General features: G+C 29.8%; 1 protein-coding gene across 1 annotated transcript in view; it reads right to left on the bottom strand.

Moving 5' to 3' along the window:
• spab (space blanket) overlaps positions 1-16,381 on the bottom strand; it is a 90,265-nt gene extending 73,884 nt beyond the window's left edge. Inside the window, exon 1 of the mRNA XM_085942998.1 lies at positions 16,223-16,381. The gene's annotated coding sequence lies outside the window, so the exon portion shown is untranslated. The remainder of the gene's footprint in view (positions 1-16,222) is intronic.
• Positions 16,382-18,610: the final 2,229 nt, after the last annotated feature.

Here is an 18,610-nt window from a genome sequence, read left to right as displayed (position 1 = left end):
GTGTAACAAACTTTACTCTTGTACTTCGTGTACCGGAATTGGTTAACCTTTCATAAACAGTAATGTCAAAATATATATTTATTGTACGCAATTTACCTAAAAGGAGAAGTAAATAATAATACTTTATACAGTATATTATAGATCAGTTGTTTTCAAACTGGTTTTATTTTACGGTCATCTTCGTGTCTAAAGATACTTTCACAGCGGTCTATATAAAATAAGAAATAGCGTGGTGGGTAAGCCTGTTTTTCATTACACACTCTCCTCAAATCTTGAAAATAAATACGACTAAACATAGCTACCCAGTGATATTAGTGGTGAAGACTCCATACTAGATTATTTTAAGCCTAACTATAAAAAATATAATATATCATATTATTTGGGTTATGCATAGAAGCAGGTGATGTGGGTTGGTAGGACAGCAGTAGCGTAGAGTAGATAGAATATTATATCAATATCTGAAGCGAATTGGTTGAACAAATTTATTACCCTTTCAATTGGCATCACCAATGGCAGGTTATTTCTACACCTTGGTAGAACAAACTACTGTAGCTCCTGATTTATAAGATAATTATCGATGTATTACCATGAATCATTTAGACCGCAATTAAGACGGAAAAATACGTATCCAAATATAGATATAGTCCCCTTCGAATAGAACAAGTCTAACTGATTTTTTGACACTTTACAGGAGAACACTTTTAAACTTTTTTGTCATTAATTTGACAACTGTTAATATAAGAATATTGATTTAAATATACGATAATACATTGGTTCAAAGCATCGTTTATGTGAAAAAAAACTGTATATTCTGTTGCATATTTCGTCAGAAAGGGTAATTTTGTTCCAAAATGTTTTTAAGATTGAAGTTAAGCTTGGAATGATGTAAGCTGATAGCCTTTTTTATGTTCATAATTCAGACACGCTTATTCTGACTCCATATAGAGAATCAAAAAAATAGCCGATAAACTGGATTATTTGTTAGGTTAACCTAACCAAACCTAACTTAACCTAACCTAACCCATTCTAACCTAACCTAAACTAACCCAAACTAACAAATAATCCAGTTTATCGGCTATTTTCAAAATGCGTTTTCCGCTGTATTCCGTATAACCGAACAGTACCGATTTTTTTTAGTACTATAAAAGTATTTTCACAAAACATCAGTTAGGCTTGTTCTGTTCTATTTATTCTAGCGTTTAGGTTTACTATATGACTATATTATGTAAGCATATCTACCTCTTAGAAGTTAATTGGTTAAAACTTCGGATAGTATCTACATAACCTCAGATGAAGGAGTTTCAAATAATATTGTATAATATTATTTAGTAGTTATCCAGTCATAATAGTCGTAATTTTAAATCTTCCCTGTAAAAACTAGATGACCAAGTTCTGTAATATCCGCTTCCCAAGACGTGTGTCATGTGTTATAGAGTCTACTGTTATGATTCATAATAAACACGACACCCCAAAATCCATTTCGTCCACTACGTTACTCAAAGTATTTTCAATTCAAAATTATAAATTGTTCTGTTGACTCGCCTAACATACTCCTAAAGGGTGGGTTTTCATTGTCCATCAAGATTTACGCTGTTCAAATATTCTACGATGTCAGTCGAAGTCATTCTAATTTCGCCCGGAACTCCTTCATTAGACGCTCTTGTAATACGTATGCTAGTTTTTTTCTACCATTGATCCATTTAATAACACACCTGCTTTTTTTAAACGCGCCATTTCTAATATTTTATATAATCTACTGTTTACTATTTGTTATTCTCTTCCACAATTCTTTATTCCCTCGTACACTAATAATTTGTAGGTGTACATTGCAATAATAACATCGATTTATATACGAGTAATAATATATATTACTATAAAAATCTTAATTTATCCGTTTCTAACACTTAATATTCTTTTTCTATTTTCAATTTCTGATTTCTTTCAATTTATGCTATCGCTTTTTTCGTAATATTCTTTACTGTCTTGCTTGTATTATTTTATCTATAAAATAACATTTTTGCTTCAAACTATTCTGATACGAATTTGTAACCAAGGTAACTGTTTGTTGTCCTTAAGAAAATAAAATAGATGGGTTTGAATCCCGCATTTTACACACAAATATGTTATTTTCGAATATAAATAATATGTTTATACCAATTAATAGCATTGACGTAATATTATGTTGAGCAAGTATTTACAATTCATTTCACGTAAAAAATCTGTTAAGAATTCTTTTTTGGGAGTCAGCCAATATCCACATTGGATTGTACAGACGATGAAATAAAAATTGAATTAAATATTTTCTTTGTTGAATAATGTAGGTCAGTGCGTAAGATGCTGGCTTCTGAGGATTCCGGGATCAATTCCAGGTAAGATCACAATAATATTTAGTTGTAATGTTCTCAAGCCGGTGTGATTTTGTGATTGTTTCATGAACACTACAATTCTGCTGTTTCAACACCTACACTACCGTAATTGGGCCTCGTGGCCTTATTTTAGGTGAATGAAATAACGTGAGGAAATATACAAAACTTTAAATTTAAGACATTTTGTAAACAATTTACATTTTAAAGTGTTTTAATAATTCTCGTAGGTATCTAAAACACTTTAGACTCAAAGATTTTTACTCAAACACTTTTATAAAACGTTGTAAAATGTGAATTCGTTAAAGGATCCCTTCTTAGTATATTACATATTTTTTTATAGTCATAGTTATTAAGTTTTAAAATTTAATTTACTTATTAAGTTTTTTCTTGTGTATATATTTTTGCAAATTCATAATGTTTTTCATCCATTTAAAAAAAATTATAACGCCCATGATAGCCGAGCGGCTAACGCGTCGAATTTCATGGGTCCCAGGTTTGAATCCTGGGTCTGAAAAATACAAATAATGTTTTTCAATATGTTTTTGTAGTCAGAATATAGACCAAATAGGTTGAGCAAGTGGTTAACATCCATTTTTTGTAAAAACAATAATTTGTTAATACAAAACCTCCACTCTGTGGAGTCCCATGCGACATTCTTGGGATCGGACATGATCAAAAAAAATATTCCAGTTTAACTTTTTTTATTTAAGTATATAACTTTGTGGTTCAATATTGTAGCCATATTAAAATTATATGTGAAAAGGATTTCAAGTACACATATTTTTATGTTTTTTTTAAATAAATATAATAAATATTAAAACCATGAAGTAGTTAAAAATCTTTTCAGAACTTACATTTTAGAATACGTTATAAACATGATCGTAATACATAAGACAGGATCATTTAGCTAATTCACATTTTAAACTTTTTTTTTATCGCAAGTTCTTTTTTTGAGACAAAAATAGTCAACATAATATCAACTACCTACATATTTTTAAACAGCCTCAGAAATACCTTTTATTAAGAATATAAATAAGTATATTTACTCAACTTGGTTACCTATGCATTCGAATCACTTTAATTCTCAATAATTCGTAGTATTATATATCACGCATTTATAAAACAAACATTTTGTGCAATAATATTATATAAAATGAAAGAGGATTTTAAGTTGGAAAGCGTAAAAGAAATAATCTCTCGGCGTGACATTCGAATTATTAATCAGTCGTTCCCGAAATATGATGACTTGCTAATACTGTTCCAACATTTCCAACTAACTATTTAACTTGACCCTCCTTATATTTCATAATAACATATAACCATAATTGCTGTCACAAGAATCAAAAGGCAAAGATCAAAGCTAAAATGTCGCGTGTGTTGATTCTGTGACAGCGCAATGACATGGGTCCCAAGGATAGTCTCACATTTACATATTATTCGAAATAATATATTATAATTAATGTAATTATTGTCTGAAAGTATTTTCGGCTTTTCCACATCTAAAAAAAACTACATACAAAGTTTTATTATAATTTTTCATATCAGCATGTTTTAAATTAAAATAAAATAGGTACATTTTTTTAATAAATCACCAAATGAGCATAATTCAGACGACCCTCAGAAAAGATTACAAAAACTTACGGAAACGAGTAACATAGAAGGTTTACAAATATCCTAAACAAAATTGTATAATAAACTGATTTGTCAACTTACAACCAATTCTTGTATTCAAATGAAACTTAGCTCAAACAATTTGGAGAATACATTTATATCTTGGATTTTTTCCCGGGCCACCCCTTATTTTAGGTTGGCAGTCATCCGGGTAATATTTTATCTATTGTCTACTACCCCCAATGGTACAGAAGAGCGGTGTCGTACTCTACTACATTTACTATTGATTTTTCCTTAGATAACGAGCTGGTGAATGATTTTGCCCTCATAATGTGGTGTACTAGAATTTTCATTGAACTATTAATGAGAAAGCAAAAAATACGTCTAATGACACTGGATGCGGCGTAAAATACATGAAAGGGATGCCTCCACCAAATACATGCACACGTCATATATGCTTTTTTTTAAATATCAATAGGTGAATTGAGATAACTGTTTTTAATCCGGACATGGTGGTTTTGCTGACAAGCTCTATGAGTTTGGTCTTGTTACCCGTTGGCGTTCCATGTACAGGAGAAACACACAATGCAAACCACATTCTCTGAGAATATCCTTAAATGTATACGGAAAGAGAAGAGCTGTTCCAGTCTATTCGACCAACTGTTGAGCTCATCGGGCCATCCGACCTTGGATACCACAAAGAACAGTAATTTTATTACTTTGCGTTCCATGTGGAGGAGAAGTACATAATGCAAACCACATTCTCTGAGAATATCCTAAAATATGTACGAAAAGAGAAGAGCTGTTCCAGTCTGTTCGACCAACTGTTGAGCCCATCAGCCCAACCAACCTGGATGCCACAAAGAACAGTTTTATTACTTTTTTTTAAATGCGGAATTTTAATGCGTAAATGAATATCTCGTCACTAAGATCATTTAGTTGTGTTATATTAGCAATTGATTTAATTTTATAATTTATTTTTTCCTGTTCTACCTACTTCTCTCTCACATGGACACTCTTAACTTAACATCTTGTGACACAGTCAAAGCACACTCGACTTAAGACTTAAGGTAACTTGACTTGAGGTAACTACTCCTGAGACATTCCCAAGCATAAACAACTGGTGATGTTTCACATCCAAACGTAGAACCTCGTGACACGCCTGATTAAAACCGAGTGAAGTACGGGGCGGTTGATGTGGAGGAGGTCTACGTTTTTACTCTAGATTTTTATCATTAATACTATGCAGAAGTTAATAAATTTCACGAGTCTTTGCAATTATCATAAACCTCGCTTTATTATAGATATATATTATATTTAAGACGTAACGTACGTAAATGTACTCACGCATTTCGTTCATCTGTTCTGCGCTTAAATTTTCATCAGTTTTCATTGCCTATAATTTATCCTAATGTTCAATTTCGATGAATCTTCTCATTCCCATAAGCATTTCACGAAGTCCGTGGAATCCGGACACCGAAATTCCTTATCAATACCGCAACGAATGCGCGAATAAATACTTTATTATTAAATTTAATTGACTGAGTACTATTTTATAATAATATACTAGTATTGTATTATCTGGATGAGAAATACTAAATTAATTCCATCTTTGTTATATGACAAGAGATAGAGACATTGATATAGTGTACTTTATCAAAATTTCCTTGAAATCGCATTAAAAACATCTTCCGCATATTTAGATCAAAGGCTTAAGAGTAAATCTCAGACGTATAATCGCAAACTAAAACCACCCTAATTATTTAACAAGGGTAAAATTTTAGCAGCCCTAGGGCACGGAGCCTAACAAAGGTTTGCGTGGGAATGGATAAGCAACACGCAATCTTATCGGCGTGGGACTCAGATAACATACGTGTCTTGCTTCTTGATAAACATCGTGACAATATCTAAGATATCATGGATGCTTATCACGATGTTTCTAAATGTCACCGCTGTATATTATGTCCATAAAAAATAACTAGGTTAATAGTTTTATTGGTCGGCGCATTACTACTTTTTACCACGTTTTTATTACCTCGTATTCTTGTTTGTCCAGTACAAATTTTTTCTTGTTTGTCCAAGATTCGTATTGGATGATTGAAAATTTGTAACTAACTTCCCGACTAGGTAGACATTTGAAACTTTTAGAATATATCAGAACACGAAGACAATGCATTATTTTAATATGTTTAGCCATTTTAGGCAGAATTGAATTCATTTTTAGTTAATTCTATTTTGTATGGAAAGTTATTATTGTTGGTTGCTAAGGGGGTCCTAGCAACTAAATTATTAATATATACATGCGTTACTATGGAAATCAATATGAAATGTCAAAATCACATTTCAGTATTATATATTTATTCAGTATTTCTATCAAGTACAATAAAAAGTTTTTATTAATACATAGAATTGTCAAGTTTATATGATTCAACAGAAAATTTGAAAACGTGGTATATAAAAAGTTCTTTTTATCTTGTAATTATTATTATCTTATTTACACACATATATATATATATAAATACCTCTTACAATGTATTTGAATACAAAGATAAATTTCATAAATCCTCACGAATGACATTTATATCAATCGTGTTAACAACTATGTCTATCTCGAGCAACAAATTTATATTTACGGAGGTAAGTTTAAGTATGATGAGATTTTCCGCAAAACCAAACTCACATTGAGCGCATTTAGGCACTTGGATAGTATCTTCAAACATGACCTTCCATTATTGCTAAAGCTTATTGTGTTCAATTAATGTATTTATATCACGTATATATGTGAAACATCTATATTTAATATGATAGATAAACCATCAGCTTAAGGTTAGTGCCCGGAGTTCTCAAGCCCACCCTAACTATTCGAACAACTAACTATAGTTTGCAGTCCACAAAATTATCCTCACGTGCGTTTTATATAATAAATCTGAGGTGTTTTCAAATTGTGAATATTCAAAATATAAACCATCAAATTGTTATTAGACCGGCAGGGCTAAAAATAAAGATATATTTAAAATTCGATAAACTTATCGCTAACACCATACCAAATAAAGTTGTAACTTCATCACGGTATAACTCTTGTTGACAGAAGTTTAGCGACGCTGAAAATGAGCTTCGAAATAATCTAACCCAATATATGTAACTCAATTTCGTCAAAAGTTTCTTACACTTTTTGACTTAGCAACCAACCATCCATTACAGCTTACATCATTTTGTTAGAATTAATAGAGGTATAAATTAATTTGTTGTTAATATAAGCATGAATTTTTTCATTATACAGTAAGAGATTTTTGGTGAAAATATATATTACGTATACGTTATAACATGGTACGTTATAAATAAATTGGCGGTGAAACATATATAGCCCCAAGCGGCCGGAAATTAAAATTGATTCAGCAAATTTTCACTGTGTGGAGCGAAAATTTATATTCATACCTGAGAATTTTAAATGTATCAATAAAAACGTATTTGTCAGAATGAAATTTATTATCCTTAAACGGTGTATATTACTATCATTTAAAATATTTAGATATATGTAATATATATGTAATATATATACGATTTTTTTTATTAATCTGATTTTAATAATCGGATTTAGCATATTTTCATTACACACAGGAATATTAGCTTTATTCTACTGCTTTTTCCGACTTATAGTGATTTTTATGAGTACTTTGCCATTCTTAGTATTGATCTGTGTTTTCCTGATCACTACTATCAATTAACCATCAGTTGTCTTTTTTGTTACAATCTGCCTTTAGTGTAGCTGAGTTCAACCAAATTACTTTGAACATCGATATTATATTTCACTGGCATGAAATTAGATTAGGTGGGTGTCGCATTACATAATGGTCCTAACATAGGATGTACATAACTCACTCCGTATACTTTATCCGACTTATATCATTTTATAACAATTTTTAGAATATTTTGACCTTTTTAGTGTTAAACAGATTAAATTTTAAGCCAGGATCGACCGTATTATTTTATCAATGCTTAAAAGTGCTGCCAGAAAATAGACAGAGGAGAAAAGCGTTTTCAAAATTATATCATTTTTTTTTCAATCAATAACACAACACCTGGTAAGATTCTTTATTGGACATATTGGACATTTAAACCCACAAGACATTTACCTATACATTTTCGATGTTTTTAAAATGTTCATTCAGAATCGTTCTTGAATCACAGCAATTGAAATCTAGTCATTGTGATTAAATTGTGACACAATTATTTATTGATTAATTTAATAAAACGCGAGATTTTTTTACTCCACTTTTTTATTCAATAAATTTGGATCGTTTTCGTCCGCCTCAAAGGGACATTTTCAACTGAATAATAAAACAGGTATTTACCAAAACAAATTCATGTCAATGTAATCATTTTTTTTTTCTGGAAAAGGTTATATGTTGTTTTTACAGATATTTGTGTATTTAATCCATATAGATTGGGAAAATTGCTAATTACTATAATATATCTCAAGATCAGAAATTAAGATGGCAAGAAACATTTTTAAAAATGAAATATCTCTACTGCAGTCAAAATATAAGTCTGGGCACCCGATGGAGGGTTATCAGGTGCTACATTGTATCCATAAACCTAGACGTTAAGGAAAGTAATCATCAGAAAACTGAAGTCATAATTGTGGCTTTAACGACTTACCATGAGAATTCTTTGGCCTGATCACATTACCAACTGAAAGGTTTTAACACGAGCCAATACGCAAGACGAACTTTTAACTACTATCAAGCACAAAAAGGCTGTACGTTTCGGCACTATTTTTTTACAAGAAGAATTATTTACATAATATAAGATAGACGATTTTCTTGGCTATTCCACCTCTTTAACCGAATCAGTGTCTAAGGCGTTGATGATCTGATACAGTTTGCCCAGGATAGAGAGAGATACACTGCAATTTAGTCGCCAATCTTCCTAATTCTCCTACCTTGTAAATAATGTGTAAAAATAAAATTATTTTGTCGAATGCCATATTCTTCGTATTACAGTCGTATTTACTTAACTTCAATTACTATTTTTGTTATCACAAAAATATACTGCTTATTTCATAGTAAGTTAACTAAGTTTACTATAATATAGCTCCGTATACAATACATTTTTGAAATTATACTTCTTTTGGGGCGTTTGGTAGAGAGTGAAATTGAGAGCTGCGCGCGCGCATCGTTACGAAAGTGCGAGACAGTATGAAGTTAGCTGCGAATCAGTTAGTTGTATACAAACGCAAGTTTGATAGTAGAATTGTTCCGTTGCCTAGGCAACGAATTTATTATTGTCGGCCATTTGCAATTCCTTACGTAAACAAATGATTAAACGTCAGTGTCAGTTGTTACTTTAAAAATAAAAACAAACGAGAAATAATTATACAATTTAGTAATATAAGTTAAAGTGTATAGAAATAAACCAACGGCGCTCCAATAAGCGGCCCTTTTTCTTGAGTGTGTGATTTAACAAGATAAATAAGAGATAGTCGAAGAATCTAAGTTATCGCAAGTTTTGTTTTTGTTTTGTTACGCCAAATAAGTATAACTTCTATCGCGCGTACATAAATACAATATGCACCGATTGTTTTTAATTATCTTACAAAATATAATTTTCTAATGCGCTAGCTAGTTTCAATAATTATTAATATTACTACGGTTTCGTATAATTATGTTTTTAAAGTAGATGGTAGTGGCGTAGGCTTCAAGCTACGCCGTAGCACCATTCCCTGTCGACGTAGCAATTTATATTATAAGCCACGTGATTATTTTACGTTTTCTGTTAGAGTAAGTAAAATGATGACTGCATAAAGTATTGTTATTACATAAAATAGTATTCTTTTAAAACCCTCGATCTAATGTTTTAAAATATATTCATATTTCAGTACATCCATGTGCAGTGGTGATAAGATTTTTTTAGATATATTAATTTTTAAACGTATTTATAGAACCGAAAAAAAAAAATCGGTTCGGTACATGATCAAACACGCGCGTTAACATGATCTTACTCCCTACTTCAGTTATCGTTTGTAAATTTATGGCTACGGCCGTATGTTGTAGCTTAACCACTGGGAAATGCCAATAGAAATGGCGTATTTCAAAAAAATACTACCTTATTCTTAAGTCAATAATTATTACAAAACTATCATTATTCGTAGGATGTTTTATCACGTTTGAGTGGTCAATGACATAGCTTATAATCAGTTTATATAGAATTATCTTCAAATGTCGTAATCTTGCCCATTTTTTGAATAATAAAATGCCTAATTCTTGTCAAATTTTGGATCACAGAGATTATAAATATATTTTTTATCGTAAATATTTCACTATAATAATGTCAACATAAATTTAATTAATGGTTTTATTAATGGGTTTGAAAATTATTAAATCTAAAAAATCTTAATCTATATTCTAAAACATTAGATCGAGAGGTATAAAAGAATACTATTTTATGTAATAAAAATACTTTATGCAGTCATCAAAATTATATAAATAGATTATCTACAACGTTTAAGGAATGTCCAGGCTTATGCTTTGAAAATACCATAAAACCGCAACTTTCGTTGGGCATGTGGCCCTTAATCTCAGAATAATCTACTTTTTTAATGTAAAACTAGGTATGTTACATACTTATATATCGTAAATATATTATTATCATTATCACAAACAAGAACTTTCTTGCGCATTACATCAGTTTCAACAAAATTAAGTTAAGTTACGTTGTAGAATATAATATATTTAACGAATTTCATGAAAAGTACGAATAAGTTTTCCCAAGTTTTTTTTAGTATACAAGTGAGATGACAATATTTGAATTTCTATATTGTATTCTTGGACTGGTATAACTGAATATATTTAACAGAAACTTGCGCAAGTCTTAAGTTTTTCGACGACATCGTTCAAGCATGAACTTTCACCGTTCATTATATTATACTTCTGACGTGTGAAATCTATATGGTTGTAATAAACTATTTCTTATATTCAACGAATAATTAACAAGATTTTGAGAATGTAATATTCCATATATTAAACATACATAACTTGAAAAGAACTCAGATACCGTCTTCGCAACCAGTAACAGTGTTTTGCTACAATGTTTTTTTTTATATAGAAAATAAGGAAAGCTTGATTTATATTTTATTCAAAATCTTGGATTATAACACACTTTACCTGCCGCGTCCAGATATTATGAATGGATAACGGTTAAACCAGAATGTGTTGATTAAAATTTATTTATTCAGGTCACAGTCGCACTTTACACTTTCGCGCAGTTTCGGGGCGTTTTAAGGTAAAATTTAATTTGAAATGTATTCTCAAAGGTATTGAATTGTACCTTGACGGAATTTAGAACGCCCTTCAGGATGGGTCCAAGACAATGAATGACCCATGAATTTTAATATTCAATACGCGTCTTCCTTTATAAGGATGAAAACGGGTAAAAAAATCTTTATATAGTCAAATTCTTCAGTGCCTATTTTACAAAAAGTTTGATTTTTTATAGATAATATAAAAGAAGATATTTTTTTGGAATATTAATCATGTCTAGGAGACACGACTTTTAATACAAGATTTTTTGCAAGTCGGGCATATTATATAATATATAAGAATCGTGAATCGGTTCTCAAAAGAAGGAAACTCAATATAAACATACATTATGAATCACTACGTATATAATATATTATTGATATTTTAATATAAATAATTACATTGTTTAAGACAGCATAATCTATTGAAATTTACTGAAAACCCGACAAAAAAGAATTAGATTTTCAATAAAAATTAACAATTTATGACATGTTATAATATAATATCTAAAATAGGATTTCTTTTCTTTCGACCATGTCCGATCCAAATAGGATCATATGGGCCTCCACTGAGTGGAGGTTTGTATTAACAGATTTTATTTTTACAAGAAATGGATGTCTGCCACTTGCTCAACCTATTAGGTCCATACTCTGACTTATATACAAATTGAAAAACAATATGGGTACTTGCCAGACTCAGGATTCGAGCCTGAGACCCTCGACACTATAGACCGGCGCTAAAGCCACGCGGCCATCGTGGATGTATAGGTGTAATAGGATTTAGAACACAAAATAATAGAAAACTGCATTGTAAAATCAGATTTGTTTTGTAATCTGAGATTTGGAAAGTATTTTCAATTAAGTACAGTATATTTATTAGTAACGCATGAGAAAAAACATATTATGTAATATATTATAAAAAAATAGGAAAACTAAATGATATAAAATTCTTTTGGCTGTGGTAAATTTTAGAGTAAGATATTGACTGTTTAGACGGTTAACTTATTTTAGTAATTGTTACAATAATTGTTAATATTTCGATACAAACCTACCCTAGATAACGTAGCCGTAGCGGCCGAAAGCAGTCTTGTGTATAGAATAGATGCGCAGATGTACATAATTGATACTAGCGCTGTTCCTAGTTACCATAATGCATTATACTATAATGCATTTATTATTAAGCAAAAACATTGTAAAAATGTATTTTTTACATTAATATACTATTTAAATTTGCAGGTGTTCCATAGAATAGCATATAGTTTAAAATAACAAAGCCAAAAAAATCCCTACCTACCCATCTGACCTACACCTATATATAAGAAGTTTGTGTAATATCCGGATGTTACACAAACTTGTTATATATTATTATTTTTTTGTAGTAATTTATCACCAATGTAATATAGTGGCAACTATAGAAATATGAAAAATGCACAATGTTTACTTGCTCCAACAGAAAATGTAAAACAAAAACGTCATCTATGATAATAATTGTAGGTCTACTGGGAGCTGTGCTACGTTGTAGATTGTTGCCTTCGCCAGAACTGCGCTTCCACAAAAACATTATTTTACAAAATCGTAGTAAAATTAATAATTATTGAAATTTGTTCATTTTAAAACTGTATTTATACTAATTAAAAATGTTGATGATCTTCAGTTGCTATTAGAGAAGTCAATTCATGTTACCCTTTTGGTCTAGATTACGTCTACATTTTAGATTAAATTACGTCGAATATTTTTATCAAACAGTCCACATTAGTGACGTCAAATTATTATGCTATGTTTGCTTCGGGCTTACTATAGCGTAAAAAGATCTCCCCTAATTGGCCACGTTAACATAACGGTTCAACGTAAATTACATCAAGTGCGTTACCATAACAACGAGACTCATTCATAAAAAAAACGTAATAAAAAATCCCGGTTGCCATTTTTTCAGTACACCCTTTCCATACGCCTAAGCTAGGGGAGGGATATAACAAGGGGATAAGCTTCATAACGCAAGAAGAGATTAGTTTAAAAATGTGCTAAGCTTTACTTATTTCGTTTAATAAATTCTTTGTTATTGCAAGGACGTTTTTAGGACTTGTTTGATTTAAATAATATATGACAGGCTTAAAAAATATTATAGAAAAGTAGTGCCATATAAAATGACTTGCGTTTTCGATTCGACATCACAAAATACCCAGAAGAGCTTCAGAATAGGTTGTGCAAAGTAGATTTTAAAATTAAAGTCTCGAAGTTGAAAGTAATGATACTCTACTGAACCAAAGGCGATCCTCATCAATGAGCAGGTCAACAACTACGACTATCTCGGACAAAAATCTCAATTGATGGTAGTATTTACGGCGAGTTGCTCGCAGAACCATTCTGCCGTGGAGCCCATTTCGGCGCCTAAATAGTATCTTCAAAAAATACCTCACATTGTGTCTTATTCTTAAAGTGTTTACTACCAATGTGTCACCAGTGCTCACGTAGCAATGTAAAACGGAGACCATTAATGTATGATATATATATATTTCCGACCATGTCCGATCCTAATAGGATCATATGGGCCTCCACGGAGAAGAGGTTTGTATTAACAGATTTTGTTTTTTACGAGAAATGGATGTCAGCCACTTGCTCAACCTATTAGGTCCATACCCTGACTTACACACAAATTGAAAAACAATATGTGTACTTGCCAGACCCAGGATTCGAACCTGGGACCCACGGCGTGATAGTCCAACGCTTAATATATATATATATATATATATATTATATGGACGAGTATAATATCATCCGGTAAGAATTTTATTTTTTTGTAGACAGGTCACCAAAATAGATGATTATACGCCAATTTGTAATTATTTGAATAATGAATCCGAGTACAAATTATAAAATCTAAAATGAATACGGATTTAAAGATAGTTTGTGTTAAAGTATGCGTTCAAATAATACTGAGGCATTGCAAATCAACACAATATATTAGTATCGTTGATATCTGTTAAAACCCTGCCCTACATGGACCCCGATTTTCGATCGATATGAGCTGTAAAATGCAGTTGCATCCCGGCGACCTTTGGTAGCCATATAATTTTCACTGGATACATTCATTATTATGGGCGCTTGACTAGGAGCAGCCTCGAAATTGAATAACAATTACGACTACACTTAATTGCATTTGAGGCAAGTTAAAAATATATACTTAGCAAATACACTGAAAAAAACTAAAATTTTAATCATTTTTCTACTTAATAACGATTTGAAAAAAGGTAGCTTAATTCTGTAGTATTAATAACAAAATATTTCCAAATCATTATAATGGAGTTTTCCTACAATAACATTTTTAATTCGTTTAATATCTACATTATCCCTAAATGTTTACCTACTGAATATATATATATATTTTTTAAATTAATGTTTGATTTTAGAAAGCTTTTGGAATTGTCCAAAATGGGAAAAAAATAATGAGGCACGAGGATACGTGCATCAAGTAGTTTGGCTGACTAATCTCTTTCTTTGATGGTTGAAAAAATTGAATCTACAGAACCAATCTTCCTTAATATATCACATATAATATGATATTAATGCGTCATATTTAGATAATTAAAAATTGTATTTTACAAAATACGAGTATAATTTGTTTTAAAAGAAATGCGTAACACGAATGATCTTTCATTATACATATATATTTTATAAAATATTGTAAAAAGAGGATTTTTTTTCTGTCAACTTAAAATATGAATATATTATCCATAATTTTATTCAAGTGAAAAAAAATCACTTCGCATACATTTCCATATTGAGTTTTCAGATGATGATATAAGTTACCTTTGGAGTAGGAAAATTTGAGAGACATGATTATTCAATATGATTGCGTCATTTCTTGAAGGCTATTATGAAGGCTTGAGGGTATAAGAAAAAATAAGACTTTTGTGATTAAATGGCATATATAATAAATACTACATTTTTAATAATATATTCATTATCCTACGATTCTAAATTGAAAATGGTCTTCAGCAATCTATGTATAAAATAAATTTACTACATAAATGTATAATATAACAGTTATGTCAAAATTAATTATAATAATATATATATATATATGTTTGAAATTCTACAAATCTATTTCGGCTATTATTATTATTATACTATAAATATAATAATATTGTAATTTTACTATATATCTCTTAATTCATTATAAAATGGAAGTAGGGTTAAATTAATGAAAATTTAAATGATTTATGGAATGAATTTTAAAAAAAAATAATTGTACTTTGAAATTTTAGCATTTTTTTTGTATTTTTAGAGTGTCCAAAAATTCGTAAAAAAATATCATCCATTAATCAATAAAAAGTATATATTAACGCAGAATTATTAACTATAATAATAGTATATAGAAAGAATAAATACTTAAATATTAAATAACGCATACATATGACAGTAATTAATAATTATATTTATTATATAATTGCAGCATTATTTAAATTGTACGATCATTTTTGTAGATCACAGCTTACAATAATAAATTAGTATTCTTTTTTAAAAACATATTTGATTCACATATATTTTATTTTATAAATTATTCGACACTAATTCTAGTATTTTATAAAGATTTTATTTAATATCTTATAAACCAAAGCTTAAAAAAACTTGCTACTAAATATAAATGATGCAATATGTTGAGTGTCAGCTTATCGGGTTGTTTTAATTAAATTCTGCTCTTAATAAGATAATCAAATAAATTATGTATTTAAATTTAATCTTAAACAAATTACAAACCTGTGATATTTGCAATATAAACGTAACCACCCCTTCCTCTGGCGTCTGTTTTACAAAACATAACATTATAACATTACATAGAGAAGCGTATTTTTAGCTTTAAATAGTGTTATTACTACGATGTATACAGTATATACAACAAAAATTATTTTAATTTTAGAATTGATACAAATTTAATTGTTCTACTTACATTTTTAATCTGCAGATATTCTCTGAAGTCTTGCAGGTACACTGGTAGTTTTCCACGTAGCCTGGCGTGTGTTCTGTCTGCAAATATTAGCTGATGATGAGGATGATGCGAAGAAAAACCAGCGTAAGGTCCGACACCTTTGGCAGACCTTTCGTAACTGACTGAAGCTTTCTCAGACCTCTTCATGTTCGATCCATAATCAAAGCTATCAGTGCGCATGCTTCGATGCCATAACACTTTCGATGCGCAACCCCAAAGTGGTTAATACTTTTAATGTAACTTTCCAACTTACTACTTTTTGATATTGAAAAACTTAACAATGTCGCTTGATTGAAATAAAACTATGGTGGAACTATTTTACAACATTTTTCATATTTGAAATTTGTCAATATCAGTTAGGTATTTCAATCAATATCAGTTAGGTAGTCAATCTCATATCAGTTAGGTATTTTTTATTTATCTATTTTAGATAATTAAAATCAACGATTTAATATTTTTTATTCAATTCTGAAGATACTTAAGGTTAAGAAAGTTGGTTTATTTATCAAATAAAATTTAAAGTTGGTACCTACCACAGATTAAACGTAATTATAAAAAACAATTCGCATGAATCATAAATGGATCAATAACCTCGAGGCAAAAGCACGCATTTGAAAAGTAAAAGACATGAGTTCGAGTCCCTCTCAGTCTAGTTGTTTAAATTTAAATTCTCGTTCAAGTCAATAAGATTTTGGCATCCTGTAAGAACGCTAAATATCATCCAAAAGCTATATACGATGGAGCTAAGAGATGCTTGGATGATCTGGGAAAATACAATAAGACTGGCGATCAACAGAAATTGTTGGTAGCGCCGTATGGTGTGCATATGCTATATGGTGACAAATTCAAAGAAGAAAGAAGAAGATTTCAATTTCAAAATAAATTACTCAAAATACAACTTCACAAAAATATTGAATTGAATGGGAGGGATTCGAGCACACATCTATCGCATGCCAACTGCTTGACCAATTAATCCACCGATGAAAATTTTAAATCTTAAATCTTGTATAATATCATATTCAGTCTCTGAGAAAAAAAATATTCTTTGTTTTAGAATATTATAAATAAAGTATTATGTTTGATATTTTGTTATTCTAAATAACACTTTAACAGTCTTAAACCATAATATTAAATTAAAAATATAAATTCTTATGTACCTAATACGCATAATTCAACAATCAGGTCAGATTTTATTCATTTAAAGATCAAGTCATTTTAACAATGATTTCAATTCACTTGACTAGGTCTCTCCAAACATAAAAAATCGCCTCAATCGTTCCAAAAATTATGTGGCTTACACATATTTTATTTTATTGCTAATATATCTGGAAGCGCAATATGAATGAATAAAAAATAACTTCGTTCATTTTTTAAATATTTAATTATATAATTAACCCTAATTAATTGTAATCTTTGATTTAAAAAATATTTACTAAAAATTTCACCTGCTACAAGTGTTAAACATTGTGGTGTTCAATGTCTTTTTGCCCAGAGGGATGTTTACGCAATTTTCATCGGAGTATTTTCGGAATCTCATAATTGAAAATATTTTCCAGCAACCATGACAAGCACAAAGATTGTTACAGTAATGGAGATTTTTTCAAAGTAATTTAAAAAAAAAAACGTTAATTTCCCTGACTTTTTTCTGAAAACTTTTTCGATCAAGATTTCATTAAAGGTCATTATTTATATGTTCAACAAGTTCATGAACCGTAATAATTTGATTAATTTTTATATATATCTATTAGGTTTATTTATATGAATTCCGAAAAGTTGTTGATCGCGTAATATAATATAATATAATATAAGCCTTTGTACTTTTGTGGCTTAAGATAAATTTACCGCCCACCATAGGCACCTAGCGGAAAAATATGAAGCTTGCAATTTTAAGCATTTTTTTTTTGATAATGTACATTTTAAACCGGTTTAATAAATACATATCTAAAAATATGAAAAAGAAAAATATTTTTTATTTAAAATCAAAGATAAACTCACAATAAAAAAACCTAATAAAACTTATTATTACATTTTATTTTATGATCATTGTTATTATTAAATTTTTATTTAGTAAATTCTCTCCAATGTATTAATAAGATTTATGACTAATGTTTTTTGTATTTCGTTGAAAAAAACCTAGATTTTATAAGAAAAATACGTATAATTTATAATCCAAATTCTTTTTGACTATTAGAAAAAGAAGCATTTTTGGAAGTCGACGTACAATGATAGCTAAAATATCTCGTGGCATGGATCTGTCCTATTCATAAAATGCCTGATGATGCTCAAATTGAGCTTCAGTATGGTTACAATACAGAAGATCGTTTTGATATACTCAGTTAAAATAGATAT

The sequence above is a fragment of the Rhyacophila brunnea genome, unplaced genomic scaffold (assembly GCF_057557595.1).
Source record: "Rhyacophila brunnea isolate RB1 unplaced genomic scaffold, BYU_Rbru_1.0 scaffold_15, whole genome shotgun sequence".
Classification (NCBI taxonomy): domain Eukaryota; kingdom Metazoa; phylum Arthropoda; class Insecta; order Trichoptera; family Rhyacophilidae; genus Rhyacophila; species Rhyacophila brunnea.
Note: the sequence above shows the minus strand (reverse complement) of the source record. Positions and strands in the feature narration are given on the sequence as shown.